The sequence below is a fragment of the Chiloscyllium plagiosum genome, unplaced genomic scaffold (assembly GCF_037043375.1).
Source record: "Chiloscyllium plagiosum isolate Xiang-an unplaced genomic scaffold, Cpla_swu_hap1 HiC_scaffold_24, whole genome shotgun sequence".
In the NCBI taxonomy this organism is placed as follows: Eukaryota; Metazoa; Chordata; class Chondrichthyes; order Orectolobiformes; family Hemiscylliidae; genus Chiloscyllium; species Chiloscyllium plagiosum.
In genome coordinates this window covers 50,127,527-50,142,866 of record NW_028270162.1, presented here as the reverse complement: position 1 = coordinate 50,142,866, position 15,340 = coordinate 50,127,527, and positions in this window count along the sequence as shown.

Below are 15,340 nucleotides of genomic sequence, written 5' to 3'. Positions count from 1 at the left end.
AAGTCCACACTGAGACCAGGAGTTCGAGTCCACACTGAGTCCAGGAGTTCGAGTCCATGCTGAGACCAGGAGTTCGAGTCCACACTGAAACCGGGAGTTCGAGTCCACACTGAGACCAGGAGTTCGAGTCCACACTGAGTTCGGGGGTTCGAGTCCACACTGAGACCAGGAGTTTGAGTCCACGCTGATACCGGGTGTTCGAGTCCACGTTGAGACCAGGAGTTTGAGTCCACGCTGAGACCAGGAGTTCGAGTCCACACTGAGACCAGGAGTTCGAGTCCACGTTGAGACCAGGAGTTCGAGTCCACACTGAGACCAGGATTTCGATTCCATGCTGTGACCAGGAGTTCGAGTCCACACTGAGACCGAGAGTTCGAGTCCACACTGAGACCGGGAGTTCGAGTCCACACTGAGACCAGAAGTTTGATTCTACACTGAGACTGGCAGTTTGAGTCTATACTGAGACGGGGAGTTCGAGTCCACACTGAGACCAGGAATTTGAGTCCACATTGAGACCAGGGGTTCGGCTCCACAATGAGACGGGGGGTTCGTGTCCACACTGAGACCGAGAGTTCGAATCCTCGCTGAGACCAGGAGCTCGAGTCCACACTGAGACCGGGAATTCATGTCCACACTGAGACCGGGAGTTCGAGTCCACGCTGAGACCGGGAGTTCGAGTCCATGCTGAGACCGGGAGTTCGAGTCCACACTGAGACTGGGAGTTCGAGTCCAGACTGAGACCAGGATTTCAGGTACACACTGAGACCCGGAGTTCGAGTCCTCACTGATACCTGGAGTTCAAGTCCACACTGAGACCGGCGGTTCGAGTCCATGCTGAGACTGGGAGTTCGAGTCCACGCTGAGACCAGGAGTTTGAGTCCATGCTGAGACCGGGAGTTCGAGTCCACACTGAGACCGGGAGTTCGAGTCCACAATGAGACCAGGATTTCAGGTACACACTGAGACCCGGAGTTCGAGTCCTCACTGATACCTGGAGTTCGAGTCCACACTGAGAACGGGGTTTCGAGTCCACACTGAGACCAGTAGTTCGAGTCCACGCTGAGACCGGGAGTTCGAGTCCACGCTGAGACCGGGAGTTCGATTCCACGCAGATACCGGGTGTTCGAGTCCACGTTGAGACCAGGAGTTCGAGTCCACGCTGAGACCAGGAGTTCGAGTCCACACTGAGACCAGGAGTTCGAGTCCACGCTGAGACCAGGAGTTCGAGTCCACACTGAGACCGGGTGTTCGAGTCCACACTGAGACCAGGATTTCGATTCCATGCTGTGATCAGGGGTTCGAGTGCACATTGAGACCAGGAGTTTGTGTCTCCACTGAGACCAGGAGTTCGAGTCCACACTGAGACCAGGAGTTCGAGTCCACACTGAGACCGGGTGTTCGAGTCCACACTGAGACCGGGGGTTCGAGTTCACGCTGATACCTGGAGTTCGAGTCCAGACTGAGACCAGGATTTCAGGTACACACTGAGACCCGGAGTTCGAGTCCTCACTGATACCGGGAGTTCGAGTCCACACTGAGACCGGGGGTTCGAGTCCATGCTGAGACTGGGAGTTCGAGTCCACGCTGAGAGCAGGAGTTTGAGTCCATGCTGAGACTGGGAGTTCGAGTCCACACTGAGACCGGGGGTTCGAGTCCACACTGAGACCAGTAGTTCGAGTCCATGCTGAGACCGGGAGTTTGAGTCCACGCTGATACCGGGTGTTCGAGTCCACGTTGAGACCAGGAGTTCGAGTCCACGTTGAGACCAGGAGTTCGAGTCCACACTGAGACCAGGAGTTCGAGTCCACGCTGAGACCAGGAGTTCGAGTCCTCACTGAGACCGGGTGTTCGAGTCCACATTGAGACCAGGATTTCGATTCCATGCTGTGATCTTGGGTTCGAGTCCACATTGAGACCAGGAGTTCGAGTCCACGCTGAGACCAGGAGTTCGAGTCCTCACTGAGACCGGGTGTTCGAATCCACATTGAGACCAGGATTTCGATTCCATGCTGTGATCTTGGGTTCGAGTCCACATTGAGACCAGGAGTTTGTGTCTCCACTGAGACCAGGAGTTCGAGTCCACGCTGAGACCAGGAGTTCGAGTCCACGCTGAGACCGGGGGTTCGAGTCCATGCTGAGACTGGGAGTTCGAGTCCACGCTGAGACCAGGAGTTTGAGTCCATGCTGAGACCGGGAGTTCGAACCACATTGAGACCAGGAGCTTGAGTCTACACTGAGACCGGGAGTTCGAGTCCACGCTGAGACTGGGAGTTCGTGTCCACACTGAGACTGAGAGTTCGGCTCCACAATGAGACTGGGAGTTCGAGTCCACACTGAGATCGGGAGTTCGTGTCCACACTGAGACCTGGAGTTCGAGTCCACACTGAGACCGAGAGTTCGAGTCCACACTGAGACCGGGAGTTCGAGTCCACACTGAGACCAGAAGTTTGATTCTACACTGAGACTGGCAGTTTGAGTCTACACTGAGACCGGGAGTTCGAGTCCACACTGAGACCAGGAATTTGAGTCCACATTGAGACCAGGGGTTCGGCTCCACAATGAGACGGGGGGTTCGTGTCCACACTGAGACCGAGAGTTCGAATCCTCGCTGAGACCAGGAGTTCGAGTCCACACTGAGACCGGGAATTCATGTCCACACTGAGACCGGGAGTTTGAGTCCATGCTGAGACTGGAGTTCGAGTCCACGCTGAGACCAGGAGTTTGAGTCCATGCTGAGACCGGGAGTTCGAGTCCACGCTGAGACCAGGAGTTTGAGTCCATGCTGAGACCGGGAGTTCGAGTCCACGCTGAGACCAGGAGTTTGAGTCCACGCTGAGACCAGGATTTCGAGTCCACACAGAGTCCAGGTGTTCGAGTCCACGCTGAGACCGGGAATTCAAGTCCACACTGAGACCGGGAGTTTGGCTCCACACTGAGACCAGGAGTTTGAGTCTACACTGAGACCGGATGTTCGAGTCCACGCTGAGACCAGGAGTTCAAGTCCACACTGAGACCAGGAGTTCGAGTCCACACTGAGTCCAGGAGTTCGAGTCCATGCTGAGACCAGGAGTTCGAGTCCACACTGAAACCGGGAGTTCGAGTCCACACTGAGACCAGGAGTTCAGGTCCACACTGAGTTCGGAGGTTCGAGTCCACACTGAGACCAGGAGTTTGAGTCCACGCTGATACCGGGTGTTCGAGTCCACGTTGAGACCAGGAGTTTGAGTCCACGCTGAGACCAGGAGTTCGAGTCCACACTGAGACCAGGAGTTCGAGTCCACGTTGAGACCAGGAGTTCGAGTCCACACTGAGACCAGGATTTCGATTCCATGCTGTGACCAGGAGTTCGAGTCCACACTGAGACCGGGAGTTCGAGTCCACGTTGAGACCAGGAGTTCGAGTCCACACTGAGACCAGGATTTCGATTCCATGCTGTGACCAGGAGTTCGAGTCCACACTGAGACTGAGAGTTCGAGTCCACACTGAGACCGGGAGTTCGAGTCCACACTGAGACCAGAAGTTTGATTCTACACTGAGACTGGCAGTTTGAGTCTATACTGAGACCGGGAGTTCGAGTCCACACTGAGACCAGGAATTTGAGTCCACATTGAGACCAGGGGTTCGGCTCCACAATGAGACGGGGGGTTCGTGTCCACACTGAGACCGAGAGTTCGAATCCTCGCTGAGACCAGGAGCTCGAGTCCACACTGAGACCGGGAATTCATGTCCACACTGAGACCGGGAGTTTGAGTCCATGCTGAGACTGGAGTTCGAGTCCACGCTGAGACCAGGAGTTTGAGTCCATGCTGAGACCAGGAGTTCGAGTCCACGCTGAGACCAGGAGTTTGAGTCCACGCTGAGACCAGGAGTTCGAGTCCTCACTGAGACCGGGTGTTCGAGTCCACATTGAGACCAGGATTTCGATTCCATGCTGTGATCTTGGGTTCGAGTCCACATTGAGACCAGGAGTTCGAGTCCACGCTGAGACCAGGAGTTCGAGTCCTCACTGAGACCGGGTGTTCGAGTCCACATTGAGACCAGGATTTCGATTCCATGCTGTGATCTTGGGTTCGAGTCCACATTGAGACCAGGAGTTTGTGTCTCCACTGAGACCAGGAGTTCGAGTCCACGCTGAGACCAGGAGTTCGAGTCCACGCTGAGACCGGGGGTTCGAGTCCATGCTGAGACTGGGAGTTCGAGTCCACGCTGAGACCAGGAGTTTGAGTCCATGCTGAGACCGGGAGTTCGAACCACATTGAGACCAGGAGCTTGAGTCTACACTGAGACCGGGAGTTCGAGTCCACGCTGAGACTGGGAGTTCGTGTCCACACTGAGACTGAGAGTTCGGCTCCACAATGAGACTGGGAGTTCGAGTCCACACTGAGATCGGGAGTTCGTGTCCACACTGAGACCTGGAGTTCGAGTCCACACTGAGACCGAGAGTTCGAGTCCACACTGAGACCGGGAGTTCGAGTCCACACTGAGACCAGAAGTTTGATTCTACACTGAGACTGGCAGTTTGAGTCTACACTGAGACCGGGAGTTCGAGTCCACACTGAGACCAGGAATTTGAGTCCACATTGAGACCAGGGGTTCGGCTCCACAATGAGACGGGGGGTTCGTGTCCACACTGAGACCGAGAGTTCGAATCCTCGCTGAGACCAGGAGTTCGAGTCCACACTGAGACCGGGAATTCATGTCCACACTGAGACCGGGAGTTTGAGTCCATGCTGAGACTGGCGTTAGAGTCCACGCTGAGACCAGGAGTTTGAGTCCATGCTGAGACCGGGAGTTCGAGTCCACGCTGAGACCAGGAGTTTGAGTCCATGCTGAGACCGGGAGTTCGAGTCCACGCTGAGACCAGGAGTTTGAGTCCACGCTGAGACCAGGATTTCGAGTCCTCACAGAGTCCAGGTGTTCGAGTCCACGCTGAGACCGGGAATTCAAGTCCACACTGAGACCGGGAGTTTGGCTCCACACTGAGACCAGGAGTTTGAGTCTACACTGAGACCGGATGTTCGAGTCCACGCTGAGACCAGGAGTTCAAGTCCACACTGAGACCAGGAGTTCGAGTCCACACTGAGTCCAGGAGTTCGAGTCCATGCTGAGACCAGGAGTTCGAGTCCACACTGAAACCGGGAGTTCGAGTCCACACTGAGACCAGGAGTTCGAGTCCACACTGAGTTCGGGGGTTCGAGTCCACACTGAGACCAGGAGTTTGAGTCCACGCTGATACCGGGTGTTCGAGTCCACGTTGAGACCAGGAGTTTGAGTCCACGCTGAGACCAGGAGTTCGAGTCCACACTGAGACCAGGAGTTCGAGTCCACGTTGAGACCAGGAGTTCGAGTCCACACTGAGACCAGGATTTCGATTCCATGCTGTGACCAGGAGTTCGAGTCCACACTGAGACCGGGAGTTCGAGTCCACGTTGAGACCAGGAGTTCGAGTCCACACTGAGACCAGGATTTCGATTCCATGCTGTGACCAGGAGTTCGAGTCCACACTGAGACCGAGAGTTCGAGTCCACACTGAGACCGGGAGTTCGAGTCCACACTGAGACCAGAAGTTTGATTCTACACTGAGACTGGCAGTTTGAGTCTATACTGAGACCGGGAGTTCGAGTCCACACTGAGACCAGGAATTTGAGTCCACATTGAGACCAGGGGTTCGGCTCCACAATGAGACGGGGGGTTCGTGTCCACACTGAGACCGAGAGTTCGAATCCTCGCTGAGACCAGGAGCTCGAGTCCACACTGAGACCGGGAATTCATGTCCACACTGAGACCGGGAGTTTGAGTCCATGCTGAGACTGGAGTTCGAGTCCACGCTGAGACCAGGAGTTTGAGTCCATGCTGAGACCAGGAGTTCGAGTCCACGCTGAGACCAGGAGTTTGAGTCCACGCTGAGACCAGGATTTCGAGTCCACACTGAGTCCAGGTGTTCGAGTCCACGCTGAGACCGGGAATTCAAGTCCACACTGAGACCGGGAGTTTGGCTCCACACTGAGACCAGGAGTTTGAGTCTACACTGAGACCGGATGTTCGAGTCCACGCTGAGACCAGGAGTTCAAGTCCACGCTGAGACCGGGAGTTCGAGTCCATGCTGAGACCGGGAGTTTGAGTCCACGCTGATACCGGGTGTTCGAGTCCACGTTGAGACCAGGAGTTCGAGTCCACGTTGAGACCAGGAGTTCGAGTCCACACTGAGACCAGGAGTTCGAGTCCACGCTGAGACCAGGAGTTCGAGTCCTCACTGAGACCGGGTGTTCGAGTCCACATTGAGACCAGGATTTCGATTCCATGCTGTGATCTTGGGTTCGAGTCCACATTGAGACCAGGAGTTCGAGTCCACGCTGAGACCAGGAGTTCGAGTCCTCACTGAGACCGGGTGTTCGAGTCCACATTGAGACCAGGATTTCGACTCCATGCTGTGATCTTGGGTTCGAGTCCACATTGAGACCAGGAGTTTGTGTCTCCACTGAGACCAGGAGTTCGAGTCCACGCTGAGACCAGGAGTTCGAGTCCACGCTGAGACCGGGGGTTCGAGTCCATGCTGAGACTGGGAGTTCGAGTCCACGCTGAGACCAGGAGTTTGAGTCCATGCTGAGACCGGGAGTTCGAACCACATTGAGACCAGGAGCTTGAGTCTACACTGAGACCGGGAGTTCGAGTCCACGCTGAGACTGGGAGTTCGTGTCCACACTGAGACTGAGAGTTCGGCTCCACAATGAGACTGGGAGTTCGAGTCCACACTGAGATCGGGAGTTCGTGTCCACACTGAGACCTGGAGTTCGAGTCCACACTGAGACCGAGAGTTCGAGTCCACACTGAGACCGGGAGTTCGAGTCCACACTGAGACCAGAAGTTTGATTCTACACTGAGACTGGCAGTTTGAGTCTACACTGAGACCGGGAGTTCGAGTCCACACTGAGACCAGGAATTTGAGTCCACATTGAGACCAGGGGTTCGGCTCCACAATGAGACGGGGGGTTCGTGTCCACACTGAGACCGAGAGTTCGAATCCTCGCTGAGACCAGGAGTTCGAGTCCACACTGAGACCGGGAATTCATGTCCACACTGAGACCGGGAGTTTGAGTCCATGCTGAGACTGGAGTTCGAGTCCACGCTGAGACCAGGAGTTTGAGTCCATGCTGAGACCGGGAGTTCGAGTCCACGCTGAGACCAGGAGTTTGAGTCCATGCTGAGACCGGGAGTTCGAGTCCACACTGAGACCAGGAGTTTGAGTCCACACTGAGACCAGGAGTTTGAGTCTACACTGAGACCGGATGTTCGAGTCCACGCTGAGACCAGGAGTTCAAGTCCACACTGAGACCAGGAGTTCGAGTCCACACTGAGTCCAGGAGTTCGAGTCCATGCTGAGACCAGGAGTTCGAGTCCACACTGAAACCGGGAGTTCGAGTCCACACTGAGACCAGGAGTTCGAGTCCACACTGAGTTCGGGGGTTCGAGTCCACACTGAGACCAGGAGTTTGAGTCCACGCTGACACCGGGTGTTCGAGTCCACGTTGAGACCAGGAGTTTGAGTCCACGCTGAGACCAGGAGTTCGAGTCCACACTGAGACCAGGAGTTCGAGTCCACGTTGAGACTAGGAGTTCGAGTCCACACTGAGACCAGGATTTCGATTCCATGCTGTGACCAGGAGTTCGAGTCCACACTGAGACCGAGAGTTCGAGTCCACACTGAGACCGGGAGTTCGAGTCCACACTGAGACCAGAAGTTTGATTCTACACTGAGACTGGCAGTTTGAGTCTACACTGAGACCGGGAGTTCGAGTCCACACTGAGACTGAGAGTTCGGCTCCACAATGAGACTGGGAGTTCGAGTCCACACTGAGATCGGGAGTTCGTGTCCACACTGAGACCTGGAGTTCGAGTCCACACTGAGACCGAGAGTTCGAGTCCACACTGAGACCGGGAGTTCGAGTCCACACTGAGACCAGAAGTTTGATTCTACACTGAGACTGGCAGTTTGAGTCTACACTGAGACCGGGAGTTCGAGTCCACACTGAGACCAGGAATTTGAGTCCACATTGAGACCAGGGGTTCGGCTCCACAATGAGACGGGGAGTTCGTGTCCACACTGAGACCGAGAGTTCGAATCCTCGCTGAGACCAGGAGTTCGAGTCCACACTGAGACCGGGAATTCATGTCCACACTGAGACCGGGAGTTTGAGTCCATGCTGAGACTGGAGTTCGAGTCCACGCTGAGACCAGGAGTTTGAGTCCATGCTGAGACCGGGAGTTCGAGTCCACGCTGAGACCAGGAGTTTGAGTCCATGCTGAGACCGGGAGTTCGAGTCCACGCTGAGACCAGGAGTTTGAGTCCACGCTGAGACCAGGATTTCGAGTCCACACAGAGTCCAGGTGTTCGAGTCCACGCTGAGACCGGGAATTCAAGTCCACACTGAGACCGGGAGTTTGGCTCCACACTGAGACCAGGAGTTTGAGTCTACACTGAGACCGGATGTTCGAGTCCACGCTGAGACCAGGAGTTCAAGTCCACACTGAGACCAGGAGTTCGAGTCCACACTGAGTCCAGGAGTTCGAGTCCATGCTGAGACCAGGAGTTCGAGTCCACACTGAAACCGGGAGTTCGAGTCCACACTGAGACCAGGAGTTCGAGTCCACACTGAGTTCGGGGGTTCGAGTCCACACTGAGACCAGGAGTTTGAGTCCACGCTGATACCGGGTGTTCGAGTCCACGTTGAGACCAGGAGTTTGAGTCCACGCTGAGACCAGGAGTTCGAGTCCACACTGAGACCAGGAGTTCGAGTCCACGTTGAGACCAGGAGTTCGAGTCCACACTGAGACCAGGATTTCGATTCCATGCTGTGACCAGGAGTTCGAGTCCACACTGAGACCGGGAGTTCGAGTCCACGTTGAGACCAGGAGTTCGAGTCCACACTGAGACCAGGATTTCGATTCCATGCTGTGACCAGGAGTTCGAGTCCACACTGAGACCGAGAGTTCGAGTCCACACTGAGACCGGGAGTTCGAGTCCACACTGAGACCAGAAGTTTGATTCTACACTGAGACTGGCAGTTTGAGTCTATACTGAGACCGGGAGTTCGAGTCCACACTGAGACCAGGAATTTGAGTCCACATTGAGACCAGGGGTTCGGCTCCACAATGAGACGGGGGGTTCGTGTCCACACTGAGACCGAGAGTTCGAATCCTCGCTGAGACCAGGAGCTCGAGTCCACACTGAGACCGGGAATTCATGTCCACACTGAGACCGGGAGTTTGAGTCCATGCTGAGACTGGAGTTCGAGTCCACGCTGAGACCAGGAGTTTGAGTCCATGCTGAGACCAGGAGTTCGAGTCCACGCTGAGACCAGGAGTTTGAGTCCACGCTGAGACCAGGATTTCGAGTCCACACTGAGTCCAGGTGTTCGAGTCCACGCTGAGACCGGGAATTCAAGTCCACACTGAGACCGGGAGTTTGGCTCCACACTGAGACCAGGAGTTTGAGTCTACACTGAGACCGGATGTTCGAGTCCACGCTGAGACCAGGAGTTCAAGTCCACGCTGAGACCGGGAGTTCGAGTCCATGCTGAGACCGGGAGTTTGAGTCCACGCTGATACCGGGTGTTCGAGTCCACGTTGAGACCAGGAGTTCGAGTCCACGTTGAGACCAGGAGTTCGAGTCCACACTGAGACCAGGAGTTCGAGTCCACGCTGAGACCAGGAGTTCGAGTCCTCACTGAGACCGGGTGTTCGAGTCCACATTGAGACCAGGATTTCGATTCCATGCTGTGATCTTGGGTTCGAGTCCACATTGAGACCAGGAGTTCGAGTCCACGCTGAGACCAGGAGTTCGAGTCCTCACTGAGACCGGGTGTTCGAGTCCACATTGAGACCAGGATTTCGACTCCATGCTGTGATCTTGGGTTCGAGTCCACATTGAGACCAGGAGTTTGTGTCTCCACTGAGACCAGGAGTTCGAGTCCACGCTGAGACCAGGAGTTCGAGTCCACGCTGAGACCGGGGGTTCGAGTCCATGCTGAGACTGGGAGTTCGAGTCCACGCTGAGACCAGGAGTTTGAGTCCATGCTGAGACCGGGAGTTCGAACCACATTGAGACCAGGAGCTTGAGTCTACACTGAGACCGGGAGTTCGAGTCCACGCTGAGACTGGGAGTTCGTGTCCACACTGAGACTGAGAGTTCGGCTCCACAATGAGACTGGGAGTTCGAGTCCACACTGAGATCGGGAGTTCGTGTCCACACTGAGACCTGGAGTTCGAGTCCACACTGAGACCGAGAGTTCGAGTCCACACTGAGACCGGGAGTTCGAGTCCACACTGAGACCAGAAGTTTGATTCTACACTGAGACTGGCAGTTTGAGTCTACACTGAGACCGGGAGTTCGAGTCCACACTGAGACCAGGAATTTGAGTCCACATTGAGACCAGGGGTTCGGCTCCACAATGAGACGGGGGGTTCGTGTCCACACTGAGACCGAGAGTTCGAATCCTCGCTGAGACCAGGAGTTCGAGTCCACACTGAGACCGGGAATTCATGTCCACACTGAGACCGGGAGTTTGAGTCCATGCTGAGACTGGAGTTCGAGTCCACGCTGAGACCAGGAGTTTGAGTCCATGCTGAGACCGGGAGTTCGAGTCCACGCTGAGACCAGGAGTTTGAGTCCATGCTGAGACCGGGAGTTCGAGTCCACGCTGAGACCAGGAGTTTGAGTCCACGCTGAGACCAGGATTTCGAGTCCACACAGAGTCCAGGTGTTCGAGTCCACGCTGAGACCGGGAATTCAAGTCCACACTGAGACCGGGAGTTTGGCTCCACACTGAGACCAGGAGTTTGAGTCTACACTGAGACCGGATGTTCGAGTCCACGCTGAGACCAGGAGTTCAAGTCCACACTGAGACCAGGAGTTCGAGTCCACACTGAGTCCAGGAGTTCGAGTCCATGCTGAGACCAGGAGTTCGAGTCCACACTGAAACCGGGAGTTCGAGTCCACACTGAGACCAGGAGTTCGAGTCCACACTGAGTTCGGGGGTTCGAGTCCACACTGAGACCAGGAGTTTGAGTCCACGCTGACACCGGGTGTTCGAGTCCACGTTGAGACCAGGAGTTTGAGTCCACGCTGAGACCAGGAGTTCGAGTCCACACTGAGACCAGGAGTTCGAGTCCACGTTGAGACTAGGAGTTCGAGTCCACACTGAGACCAGGATTTCGATTCCATGCTGTGACCAGGAGTTCGAGTCCACACTGAGACCGAGAGTTCGAGTCCACACTGAGACCGGGAGTTCGAGTCCACACTGAGACCAGAAGTTTGATTCTACACTGAGACTGGCAGTTTGAGTCTACACTGAGACCGGGAGTTCGAGTCCACACTGAGACTGAGAGTTCGGCTCCACAATGAGACTGGGAGTTCGAGTCCACACTGAGATCGGGAGTTCGTGTCCACACTGAGACCTGGAGTTCGAGTCCACACTGAGACCGAGAGTTCGAGTCCACACTGAGACCGGGAGTTCGAGTCCACACTGAGACCAGAAGTTTGATTCTACACTGAGACTGGCAGTTTGAGTCTACACTGAGACCGGGAGTTCGAGTCCACACTGAGACCAGGAATTTGAGTCCACATTGAGACCAGGGGTTCGGCTCCACAATGAGACGGGGAGTTCGTGTCCACACTGAGACCGAGAGTTCGAATCCTCGCTGAGACCAGGAGTTCGAGTCCACACTGAGACCGGGAATTCATGTCCACACTGAGACCGGGAGTTTGAGTCCATGCTGAGACTGGAGTTCGAGTCCACGCTGAGACCAGGAGTTTGAGTCCATGCTGAGACCGGGAGTTCGAGTCCACGCTGAGACCAGGAGTTTGAGTCCATGCTGAGACCGGGAGTTCGAGTCCACGCTGAGACCAGGAGTTTGAGTCCACGCTGAGACCAGGATTTCGAGTCCACACAGAGTCCAGGTGTTCGAGTCCACGCTGAGACCGGGAATTCAAGTCCACACTGAGACCGGGAGTTTGGCTCCACACTGAGACCAGGAGTTTGAGTCTACACTGAGACCGGATGTTCGAGTCCACGCTGAGACCAGGAGTTCAAGTCCACACTGAGACCAGGAGTTCGAGTCCACACTGAGTCCAGGAGTTCGAGTCCATGCTGAGACCAGGAGTTCGAGTCCACACTGAAACCGGGAGTTCGAGTCCACACTGAGACCAGGAGTTCGAGTCCACACTGAGTTCGGGGGTTCGAGTCCACACTGAGACCAGGAGTTTGAGTCCACGCTGATACCGGGTGTTCGAGTCCACGTTGAGACCAGGAGTTTGAGTCCACGCTGAGACCAGGAGTTCGAGTCCACACTGAGACCAGGAGTTCGAGTCCACGTTGAGACCAGGAGTTCGAGTCCACACTGAGACCAGGATTTCGATTCCATGCTGTGACCAGGAGTTCGAGTCCACACTGAGACCGAGAGTTCGAGTCCACACTGAGACCGGGAGTTCGAGTCCACACTGAGACCAGAAGTTTGATTCTACACTGAGACTGGCAGTTTGAGTCTATACTGAGACCGGGAGTTCGAGACCACACTGAGACCAGGAATTTGAGTTCACATTGAGACCAGGGGTTCGGCTCCACAATGAGACGGGGGGTTCGTGTCCACACTGAGACCGAGAGTTCGAATCCTCGCTGAGACCAGGAGTTCGAGTCCACACTGAGACCGGGAATTCATGTCCACACTGAGACCGGGAGTTTGAGTCCATGCTGAGACTGGAGTTCGAGTCCACGCTGAGACCAGGAGTTTGAGTCCATGCTGAGACCAGGAGTTCGAGTCCATGCTGAGACCAGGAGTTTGAGTCCACGCTGAGACCAGGATTTCGAGTCCACACTGAGTCCAGGTGTTCGAGTCCACGCTGAGACCGGGAATTCAAGTCCACACTGAGACCGGGAGTTTGGCTCCACACTGAGACCAGGAGTTTGAGTCTACACTGAGACCGGATGTTCGAGTCCACGCTGAGACCAGGAGTTCAAGTCCACACTGAGACCAGGAGTTCGAGTCCACACTGAGACCAGGAGTTCGAGTCCACACTGAGACCAGGAGTTCGAGTCCATGCTGAAACCAGGAGTTCGAGTCCACACTGAAACCGGGAGTTCGAGTCCACACTGAGACCAGGAGTTCGAGTCCACACTGAGTTCGGGGGTTCGAGTCCACACTGAGACCAGGAGTTCGAGTCCACGCTGATACCGGGTGTTCGAGTCCACGTTGAGACCAGGAGTTCGAGTCCACGCTGAGACCAGGAGTTCGAGTCCACACTGAGACCAGGAGTTCGAGTCCACGTTGAGACCAGGAGTTCGAGTCCACACTGAGACCGGGTGTTCGAGTCCACACTGAGACCAGGATTTCGATTCCATGCTGTGACCAGGGGTTCGAGTCCACATTGAGACCAGGAGTTTGTGTCTCCACTGAGACCAGGAGTTCGAGTCCACACTGAGACCGGGTGTTCGAGTCCACACTGAGACCGGGAGTTCGAGTCCACACTGAGACCAGAAGTTTGATTCTACACTGAGACTGGCAGTTTGAGTCTACACTGAGACCGGGAGTTCGAGTCCACACTGAGACCAGGAATTTGAGTCCACATTGAGACCAGGGGTTCGGCTCCACAATGAGACGGGGGGTTCGTGTCCACACTGAGACCGAGAGTTCGAATCCTCGCTGAGACCAGGAGTTCGAGTCCACACTGAGACCGGGAATTCATGTCCACACTGAGACCGGGAGTTTGGCTCCACACTGAGACCAGGAGTTTGAGTCTACACTGAGACCGGATGTTCGAGTCCACGCTGAGACCAGGAGTTCAAGTCCACACTGAGACCAGGAGTTCGAGTCCACACTGAGTCCAGGAGTTCGAGTCCATGCTGAGACCAGGAGTTCGAGTCCACACTGAAACCGGGAGTTCGAGTCCACGTTGAGACCAGGAGTTCGAGTCCACACTGAGACCGGGTGTTCGAGTCCACACTGAGACCAGGATTTCGATTCCATGCTGTGACCAGGGGTTCGAGTCCACATTGAGACCAGGAGTTTGTGTCTCCACTGAGACCAGGAGTTCGAGTCCACACTGAGACCGGGTGTTCGAGTCCACACTGAGACCGGGAGTTTGGCTCCACACTGAGACCAGGAGTTTCAGTTTACACTGAGACCGGGGGTTCGAGTCCACGCTGAGACCAGGAGTTCGAGTCCACGCTGATACCGGGTGTTCGAGTCCACGTTGCGACCAGGAGTTCGAGTCCACGGTGAGACCAGGAGTTCGAGTCCACGCTGAGACCAGGAGTTCGAGTCCACGCTGAGACCAGGAGTTCGAGTCTACACTGAGACCGGGTGTTCGAGTCCACACTGAGACCAGGATTTCGATTCCATGCTGTGACCAGGGGTTTGAGTCCACATTGAGACCAGGAGTTTGTGTCTCCACTGAGACCAGGAGTTCGAGTCCACACTGAGACCGGGTGTTCGAGTCCACACTGAGACCGGGGGTTCGAGTTCACGCTGATACCGGGTGTTCGAGTCCATGCTGAGACCGGGAGTTCGAGTCCACATTGAGACCAGGACCTTGAGTCTACACTGAGACCGGGAGTTCGAGTCCACGCTGAGACCGGGAGTTTGTGTCCACACTGAGACTGAGAGTTCAAGTCCACATTGGGACCGGGAGTTCGGCTCCACAATGAGACTGGGAGTTCGAGTCCACGCTGAGACCAGGAGTTTGCGTCCATGCTGAGACCGGGAATTCGAGTCCACACTGAGACCGGGAGTTCGAGTCCACACTGAGACCAGGATTTCAGGTACACACTGAGACCCGGAGTTCGAGTCCTCACTGATACCTGGAGTTCGAGTCCACACTGAGACCTGGAGTTCGAGTCCACACTGAGACCGGCGGTTCGAGTCCATGCTGAGACTGGGAGTTCGAGTCCACGCTGAGACCAGGAGTTTGAGTCCATGCTGAGACCGGGAGTTCGAGTCCACACTGAGACCGGGAGTTCGAGTCCACACTGAGACCAGGATTTCAGGCACACACTGAGACCCCGAGTTCGAGTGCTCACTGATACCTGGACTTCGTGTCCACACTGAGACCGGGGGTTCGAGTCCACACTGAGACCAGGATTTCAGGTACACACTGAGACCCGGAGTTCGAGTCCTCACTGATACCTGGAGTTCGTGTCCACGCTGAGACCGGGTGTTCGAGTCCATGCTGAGACCAGTAATTTGAGTCCACATTGAGACCAGGAGTTCGGCTCCACAATGAGACGGGGGCTTCGTGTCCACACTGAGACGGAGAGTTCGAATCCTCGCTGAGACCAGGAGTTCGAGT